This window comes from Seriola aureovittata, chromosome 11 (assembly GCF_021018895.1).
Source record: "Seriola aureovittata isolate HTS-2021-v1 ecotype China chromosome 11, ASM2101889v1, whole genome shotgun sequence".
Lineage (NCBI taxonomy): Eukaryota > Metazoa > Chordata > Actinopteri > Carangiformes > Carangidae > Seriola > Seriola aureovittata.
In genome coordinates, this window is record NC_079374.1 from 3,112,712 (window position 1) to 3,122,711 (window position 10,000).

General features: G+C 42.5%; 1 protein-coding gene across 3 annotated transcripts in view; it reads left to right on the forward strand.

The window, feature by feature from the left end:
- The first annotated feature begins 8,021 nt into the window (after nucleotides 1-8,021).
- satb2 (SATB homeobox 2) overlaps nucleotides 8,022-10,000 on the forward strand; it is a 48,788-nt gene continuing 46,809 nt past the window's right edge. For all 3 annotated transcript variants that reach the window (XM_056389067.1, XM_056389069.1, XM_056389071.1), the window contains exon 1: nucleotides 8,022-8,839. The gene's annotated coding sequence lies outside the window, so the exon portion shown is untranslated. The remainder of the gene's footprint in view (nucleotides 8,840-10,000) is intronic.

Here is a 10,000-nt window from a genome sequence, read left to right on the forward strand (position 1 = left end):
ACAGCAGTGAGGTCACCTCTGACCCCGCAGCCTCCACACAGCCGGCCAGATCATTATCGCTCTGACAGCCGAGACACACACACACACACACACACACACACACACACACGCACACACGCACACACGCACACACACACAGAACGGTCGACAGGCCAATACGGGTGTCCCCCTCAATGCATGTTTTCAATCATTGACTCCCTTCAGAGAAATCAAAGGGATTTACTTTGGGAGACAAAAGCTTCCTCATTGGTGTCTGACAGTAAATGATTGACATTTACTTTGAATGCATGGACTCCGCCCACCCAGGGGGGGACCTGCAAAGTGAAACCATCCACTATCCCGCACCCTTGTTTACCCGCGGGCCGTTTGCTTGTCTGAGCCCCAGCGGTCGAGGAGTTGGGAGAGACGAGAGACTTTAAGTTTGGAAAATCAGTGACGCCGACGCCGACGCCAACGCCGGACGACTCATTCTCCAGGAGCCTTCAGGGACCAGCATGCTTCACGGTAGGATTTGTGCATGTGTGTGTGTTTATGTGCATGTGGTTGGACACACATCCTTCTCCTGGTTCTCGGTAACGTGGACTATAAGCTCTTATATTTATTTTTTCTTGCTTCACCTGGTGACAGCATCACCTGCGACCTCCCTTCGTGACAACATTAAACCTCTCCTTTATTTCACTCTCTCATATCTCCTCTTTCTTTTCTTTCTTTCACCTCCTTCTTTCTCCACCGGAGCAGACACTTTTAAAACCGTATCAGTTTCCATTTCCTCCAAACGTCAGCCTGCTCTTGACACGAGGCGTAAGAGGCCGGCCGCCTGGTTATGAGCACGGACAGCTTGACGTGGCGAGTGTTTGCCAGGGTGATTGTGTCAGCCTTAGAGGAAGGTGACCGGCCGCAGTGGAACGGAGTTGATTTTCGGAGTGTGTGTCAGCGCAGCTTAAAACGATCTGAGAGCCAGAGGGCGTTTCATTTCACGGACAAGCTTTGCGAGCCGCGTTCCCGCCTGTTAATCCACGAGGAGCACGGATCCATCAAGGAGAATTTCATGCTATGAAGGGTTTAACTTTATTTCACCGAAGCTGAATATTAAAGGCCCGAGTTGCAGGATGAATTAGACTCACCCTTTTTCTTTTTGATGAGCTGACCCTGTTTGTCTGGGGCGCTGTGAGACACTCAGGTTTCTTAATACAGCCTGGGGTTAGTTGGTGGTGAACGCCTGGACAGCTCAGCTCAGCCCAGCTCAGCCCAGCTCAGCGTCTGGCACCGGGTCCGTTTGGAAGACAATACCTCTGGCAGGTCAAGTAAACCCTGGCCCCCAAAACACTGAACACACTTTCCAAACCTCATTACACAGACCTCCGCTGTTTTGTTGCTCCCCAGCTCCCCCCCCCCCCCTTCCTTTTCTCCAATTCTTTTCGAATGAGAATTGAATTTCTCCCCCTTGTTTTTTTTCAGTGTTTATGTTATCATTTGTAAATCTTACCAGAAGTGGACCATGAGCACAAGAGGGGAACTCATACACAGTTTAATGAAGTATTTACAGATAATTCCAACTGTCAAATACTTGTGCCCGATGACATAGTGCAGAGTGCTGACGCTCACAACTGCCTTTCTCCCTCCAACTCGCTCCCCCCTCGTTAAGCAGGCGGATTTGATTTCAGGTAAGAACTTATTGGGAGGAAAAAAAAAAAAGAAAAGCAAAGGGCTGCGGGGGCTGCCAGCGGGGGCCACGGGTTTTACCGAGAGGGAAAACAATCCAGTGTGTTGCATATCAGAGCTGAGACGCTGAGAGGCTGAGGGAGGCATGAGGACATTAGAGCTGATAGACGCAATTTGCTCGGAGAGTGAAACCTCTGGAGTTTGTTTTAGACGTTCAAGGTCAGACTGTTGTTGCCAAGTGTATTAACTGCTTCTCGTTGAACTCCCTGCACATTTGTGTCTCTGTGAAAGTGACTGCTCACATGTGATCAATCACATTTTGAACAGATTTTTTTTTTTCCTTTTACTGTTCAGTTAATCTAATTTCAATCTGTTGATTTAATAAAAACGGTGGAAAAAAGGGATGAAAGATGGAAAAAATGGCAGCAACTTTCTAATAAATCCCCTTTGATAAAGTGTTTATGTAAATGTTTTATACTTTTTAATCAGTTATAATCCACCAATATGGACAAATGCGGGGTTGCCAGATTGTGAAAAAATCATTTTTTATCGTCCATTTGGGAATAATACAATTATAAATATTTGTAATGTATCAATAAATGTTCAATAGGTTGTTAATTAATGCATTTAGCTCCATATCCTCTGCAGCTTTTTCATACGGAACAATAAGGTCCAATCAGTTTAGATGATTCCCAACCTGGCAACCAAACAGTTTTATTAATAACAGTTTATAAATCTAAACTTCAGTAAATAACTTTTTAACTATTAATTAAAAACCTTTAGTTACAACGTTCAAACCTTTTATAAATTGTGTTTGATAGAAAGTGGCATCCAAAAAATTGTAATGTTCAAGGTCAACATCTGACATTTCACACACAAACGTTTTTTCTTTATAGATTCTACAAAGATTGAATATTTATTGATCATAACATTATTAATCATATATCTTCCAGGATATTGAGCTGATTATTTCCTGTTAACTCCTATTCACAGAATAAAAATAAATGACATAATATTGATACAAATACATTATAATTATAATAATCATTATTATTATTAACTTTATTATCATTATCATTGTTGTTGTTGTTATTTCGTTGTGGGTGTGTTTGGAGGTAGACTGGGCTCTGACTGGGAACCAGTTAAAGTCAGTATCAGTCTCCAGTGTGTCGCAGAGTAAAAAGAGAAACCCAGTGAGAAATGGTGTGAAGGAGCAATAATGGACTCTGAGTCGTGACCTCTGTATGGAAGCAATTTGGAAACGGTTTGAAAGTGCGCTAACAGACAAATTAATCCTGGACGGAAACGAGATACATCCTTTAAAAACAAGCCATTTAGGCCGCTGTGGCCCGTCAGCTCCCCGTCAGCCCCCGACACCAACCAGAGGAGTATTAGAGGGAATAACACCCAGGTGAATCCCGCGTTTACAGCTGGAGAAAGAGTCAAATGGCTCCTTAAATCTGCATTAACGGATAAAGAATTACAACTTTAAATAAGATGCTAAAAATCACTGAAATAAGTGAGTTCACAGTCTTTAACATCCTCGGTTCCTCTCACTGACTCCAATCAGGCGAAGCACAAACAAACACGTGAAATAGGTGTTCTGCAAAAATTAAAAAATTTTTAAAAAGTATTTATTTTGGTTTGATCGTCTGTGGTGTGTCACACGTCTGTTGTTCGTTATCCGTTCGTTACTTTCGTTTTCAATTAGAGCTGAGTCCGAACACAGGCCCGTTCACTCAGCGGGAAACTGGAGGACGCAGGAATTAAAAAAACGTTTGTCTAAGTCACAATCGCACACTTAATAATAATAATAATAATAATAATAATAATAATAATAATAACAATAATAATAAAAGTGTGTGTGGAATAAACAAACGTTTCTTCTAATTTTAAATTAACCTATAATTATTATTATTATTTATTATTATTATTATATTATTATTATTATGGTGGTGGAAATATGTAGCTACTTATTTACTAATTTGGATTTTACTGTTTTTAATTATCTTATTAATTCAATAAAACTACATTATTATAATGTGAAATTTGTCCCCTGACATTTCTGTTATTTTGGAAATAAATTTTTTTTTTCTAACTTCCGGTGGCTTCTCCCTCCGGTTCCAGTATTTTGGCCATGAGTGACTTTCCTCCACAGTTTGGCCTATTTTATTTTATTTTATTTTATGTCACTTGTCTGAGGGTATTTCTCCCCACACACACAGCTCAACACAGGGCGGGAAACTCATGATGTTGTCTGTGGAGGATCAGTGATTTCTGTCTTCTGTGACAGACACTTGGATTTATGAATAAATGCCTGGTGTAATATCATGTCAGAGCTCAGTCACTGTCTCCTGTTGTCTCATATATCACATGACAGTGCTGATAGCTCCAATTTGAAAAACGAATAATTTCCCTTGAAAAACACGCGCCAACATATTTTACATAATAATATCACAATAAAATAGTTCCTACTGTTTTTTGGGAATATTAAAAAATCTTTATAGAAGTGACCTTTGTGTAGATTTGCTTAAATTTGCATAAATCTATAATAAGATGGAGTTCATCAGGTTTCCAGGCTCCTGTTTTATGTCAGAGACTCTGCGGATCTTTATCTGCCAGATTTCAGCCTCAGAACCATCTCACATCCGATTGGTTCTGCAGAAGATAAGTGTAAAAATTTCAAAAAATAATTTACATCCGGTCACTGTTTCAGACCATAACGGCAGCAGAGGACTGGAGAGCATGTCTCACTCCGCTGAATTAAAGCAGTGAATCATCCTGAGACACACACCTGTCATTTAAAGAACTGAAGCACCTTGACTTTGGTTTGAACCGGCTCCTCTTTTCCTGTTTTCTCTCTTGTTTTTCCTTTTCTGTCTTTTCCTCTCCACCACACAGCCGCGCTGTTTGCACAAGTGATGCTTGTGCTTTTCTCCCGGTCTCACGCTGAGGAGGTGACAACAGACTGAAAACTCACAGGGAATAAACCCGCCTCACACACACGGACAGTCTCATTCAGTCTCTTCCTCCTCAGGGTCAGACACTGAGATAAAAGTGTCAAATCTGTTCTTGAATTAATTTAGTTTTATTCTCCTACACGCGTCCTTGGTGTAAATTCAAGGCTGAAACTTTGGTTATTGATTAATGTTTGATTTTTGGCCTGATCCAGTCCAGATACATTCTTCTCTGCGTGATTCTGCTGACTTGTTGAATTTGAAATGAGTGTTGTGGCGGAGGTCTGCTCTGCTTCACCTCACAGGATCACTTTCTATAAATTGCTCTGCTCCTTGGATGTGAGATAAATAAAAGCATGCTATTCTTTTCTTTTTTTACTGAGAAGGAGGGGGGGGTGTATGTAGGTAGGTGGTGCTCAGAGGAGGTGATCCACACACACACACACACACACACACACACACACACATATACACACACACACGACTTACTGTTCCCAATAATTGTAATTGCCCCACATTACTCTCCAATCACTATCATGATGTTGAACACGAGCTTTGCAGAGTCAGATCCATTATTCAGCTCCGCTCCTCAGCTGCTTTTCCATCGGGGCTATTTCAGGGATCAATATTTCATTCTACTTCACGGCACCGCGGCGCGTTTTACGCTTGTTTGGACTCGTTCCTAGATTCCCAGCAACCGCCTCACCCCCCCCCCACAAGAAATGGAAAATAGACAGAGGGAGTGATGCAGCGGAGGAGATCCGCGGGGCTGACGGTTCCCTACCGGGCGTCAATAATTCACGGCGGCCGCTGCAGCCGCGTGTCTGTGCGTGATGAGGTGAAACGCGCGTGAGGCAGGTTTAGTTAACAGAACATTTCTCTGAATAAACACAGAGCGGTGAGACTCTCGTGGCCCACAGCTTGTTCATTTTCCTTCTGCAGGATTCACACTGAACTCTGAATCTACCTCCACAGCAAAATCCTTTGAAAAATATTTAAAATATTTAAATATGAGAGGAAAACCACGACTCTCCCCTTGACTTTATTATCATTATTATTATTTATATTTATTGTGACATTTCAGATGTTGAATTGTGAGCATGTGAAGCGCAAACTTCACATCTGCAGCCAGGTCATTATAAAGTGATTAAACATTTAATCCAAAATAACTTTTCACTGAAATCAATTCAAAAATGAACTCACAGGCACGACGCTGCTCTGATCTGACAATGTGCAGAAAATACAAAACGAAATATTTCCACCGGGACAAGTTTATCAAGTTCACGAGAGTGTGTTTCATTTAAAGATAATTGTCTATTATAAATGAAAATGACCTGAAGATTAAAGTGCGGGAGAAGTTTGGCCTTATCCAAACAGCCGCAGACACTTTGGGTTTAACGGGCTTCATGGTGAGAAATAAAACGCTGCTTTAAATGCACTTGAACGCTCTTTATTTTCAGCCTCTAATGAGTCATTTACGATGAAATTAAAATAAACTCAGCAGAGACTTGTAAATGTCGCCGAGGTAGAAGCTGATCATTTCAACACACACTCACAAACTCTCTCTATTATCGCTCTCACGGACACACACACTCTTTACTATTAGGCCCGTGTTTACTCCTCTGGAGCAGAGTCACTGTCTGGTCTCAGGAGCGCGCATCATCATCATCATCATCATCATCATTATCATTATCATATTTAATAATATTGAACTGGAGGACTGGCTCTCAGTCTGTTTCCAGCTGCAGGGGCGCCAGGTGTGAAACCAGGCTCGGGTGAACAGGTGAGTCAGAGGTGTGTGGCTGTTTCCGCGGGGTTTTGGGTCAGTGTTGCTGATGATAACAGTGTGAGGTGGTGAAGAGTCAGTCCTTTATAAATCTTGTCAGCCGCGAGCTCGAGCGCGTCTCTCTCTCTCTCTCTCTCTCTCTCTCTCCAGGTTGAGACTGAGCAGCTTTCTGCAGCTTCTCTCACTCCAAGTCATTTCGTTTAATTCTCACAGAGAATTAAAAAAAAAACAAAATCTAACTATTGATCCAGAGGATAAAGCTCCAGAGAGCAGGGCCTTGCGCGTGCAGCCTGGAGCCGCAGCTCGAAGCTCTTTTTCCTGGAAACGACCGGCGACGCACCCGCGGCTCTTTGACTCAGTGGACCCCGCTGTAGATCCACATCCAGAGGCCAGAGCCGAGCAGTCATCCATCCCTTCTCCCCGCGGTTCCTCTCATACCGACACACCGCTCCGTGAAAACACAGCACACACACACACACACTTACACACACACTTGGATGCATTTTTACGCGCAGTAAGAGTGTGGCAGATGTTGCAAACCTGTGGCTTCATTTGCGTTGCTCAACGCACGGTGGGTTGCGCATGCTCCCGTTAAAATGTGGATGTAAGACTCCTCTGTTACAGTTTAACATAGATATGTACAAATCTGAACCCCGGCAGCTCTACTGAGAACAGAAAGAGAAAATCATTTTAACACCGTGCAGCATTTACTGCTCACACAGAGAGGTTATAAAGTTCATCACACTGTTTGTCTCATTTCTATTGAGATAAATCAACAGTTTTGACCTTCAGTTTATTTATAGATCTCCTGAAGAGTCTCTGCTCACTTCATAGTCATAGTGTAAAAACAACTGACACCTGACTCCACACAACTGAGGAGGTTTTTTGTTTTTTTTTTCCCAGTCAGAAAACATTCCGTATGTCAGTGTGATTTGACCCTCGGTGGCTTCCTTATCTAATAGACACCACGCAGTGACATCTGTCTGTCAAGTCACAGGTTTATCATTAACAGAGAGACCACAACACTGACGCGAGAGAGAGAGAGAGAGAGAGAGAGAGAGAGAGAGAGAGAGAGAGAGAGAGAGAGAGAGAGCTCATCCCTGACTTATTATTAGGCTACTTATTAACGTGTATGAGAGAGGGATGAGAGAGTGAGAGAGGGGAGCTGCAGAGATAAGTTATATAATATTCCAATCATGTGTCTCTTCTCTTTCATGTCAAAGTCTAGCTACACATTATGGCCCAGAGAAGAAGAGCCCGCTGAGATATGATTTTTAAAATATTATTACGCAACTGTTTATGTTGCAGGGAAACAGAAAAAAGCCACAAAAAAAAAAAAAAAAAAAAAAAGTGTTTTTACGCATCTGAGAACTGTTTAATCCCACGGGCCGTGAACCCCTCTGTGTGTTTACTGTCGCTCCAAATGCTTTAATTCGTGCATAAAAAAAACTTTCCTGTATCATTTTATTTGTCTTTATAAAAGAGATCCGTCCCACAAAATGTATTCATGGGTCAGATTAGTTTTTTGACGCCCCCTCTGCTCCCTCCCTCCCTCCCTCCCTCTCTTTGTCTCTCCTCCCTCTCTCCTCCCTCTATCAGTCAGTGCGCCCGTTGGCACAGGAAAGATTGAAAGTGACACAGTGTGATTAGAACCCGGTCCTCTGCGCCGTTTCAACCCCGCTGTTCCTCAGACTCAGACAAACCGGTGTTTGCGTTTCGGTCAGCTGTGTGTTGTGTTTGTTTCTCCCGGGCTGTGCGTGTGTGTGTGTGTGTGTGTATGTGTATGTGTGTGAGAGGGAGAGAGAGAGAGAGAGTGTGTGTGTATTTGTGTTGGAGCGTTTTTCTCGGTTGTTGTTGGGGTTTTTTTCTTTGCGCTGTTCTCTCCGTTTCCTGAGGATGAAGCGATGAGTTCAGAGGAGGGAAGAGTTCTGGCCTGAAGACACGGACAAAGACGCAAAAGGAGGACGAGAGGAAAAGTCCAGATTGCGTGAAAATACCAAGTGTGTGTGTGCGTGTGTGTGCACGCGCTCCGGTCTGACACACGGGTCCACGGGCTGCAGGACAGACCGCTGCCGGTGCTGTCAAACTCTCTCTCCGCCTCTACACTTCCACACAGCCGCGCATCCTCCGTCCACCTCCAGTGTCCGACATTCACTCCGCTGCTTTACGCGCTATCGTCGCCCCCCTCCCTCACTCCTTCCCCCACCCCCCCCCCCCTCACCCCTGCCCACGCACACACACCTCGTCGCCACGGGCCACTAACTGAAAACTTTTTCCCTGTGTGTGTGGATCTTCGGTCCGACTCCGAGTCCAGACTCAGCTCAGTACCAGCGTGTCCGGGAGCCGAACCCAAGCCCAGCCCTGGATTCAATACTCCTGATCAATGGACAGAGCCTCCTCAGCGGCCAGCAGCGCTACAGACACGCCGTAAACAGTGAGTGAATACACGCACGCACGCTCACACACTCCTCTGCTCACACACACTCTCTCACACACACACACACACACACGCAGGCTGCACAGTGATTTAAACTCGTTGTAAAACATTATGAAGTAAATACAAAAGAAATATGATAAAATAAAAACACTGATCGATTATTAAACTGATTGGAGACTTTTATTTTACACCAAAATTATTGTCCCTTTAGTCAATTCAATTGATTAAATTAACTATACTTTATTAGTATTATTATTATTATTATTATCATCAGTATTAGTCTAATGAAAATATTTAATACCAGCAATATATTTATTAGTTTTATTAGGATTATGAGAATTAAAATGAGCTGAAATATATTTCTGCAATAATCCATATTATTAATTATTATAGTTTTTAACAACACGCATATTTACCTCTAAAGTTCACGTGTGACTGAGTTCAGCTTCATGTCTCTGTGGTGTGTGTTCAGGTAAAATATATTTCATTTAATATTAATAATATTTCCTCTAATATTAGTTGAATCTGAAGTATTTTAAATATTGCACAAAGTGTAGATAAGTCAGTAAAATCACATATATCATAAAATAACTCAACTTGTCCGTAAATATTGTGAGTTAATTATTATTCAGTTTGTTTTATTCATCATTAGTTATTTTACTTCTTTTGGATCCTTGCAAAACGCTGCAGGTTTATAGACACACATTTAGAATAATTCACAACAAAACTTTAAGGTGTGTGTGTGTGTGTGTGTGTGTGTGTGTGTGTGTGTGTCAGAATAAATCCTGCTTTAATAAAAGAGGAAAACGTCTCTTTATGCATCACCACGTCACTTCAGCCCGAGTTGTAACTTTTTAACTTTAAAAAAAATAAAATAACATTAATGACTAATTACTGTGTGAGGTGTCGCTGAAGTTACTAATTAACACGTGCAGAGGTGAAATAATAGCGTCACTTTTACACCAGTAAACGATGAATAAAACATCACGGAGGGAACCGAGCAGGAGCGGAACACGGTTCGGCTGCTATACGAGGCCTTTAACCTCTGGCACACATGGGACGGACACACACACACACACACACACACACACACACACACACACACACACACACACACACACACACACACACACACACACAGAGTCACAGTGGATGAAA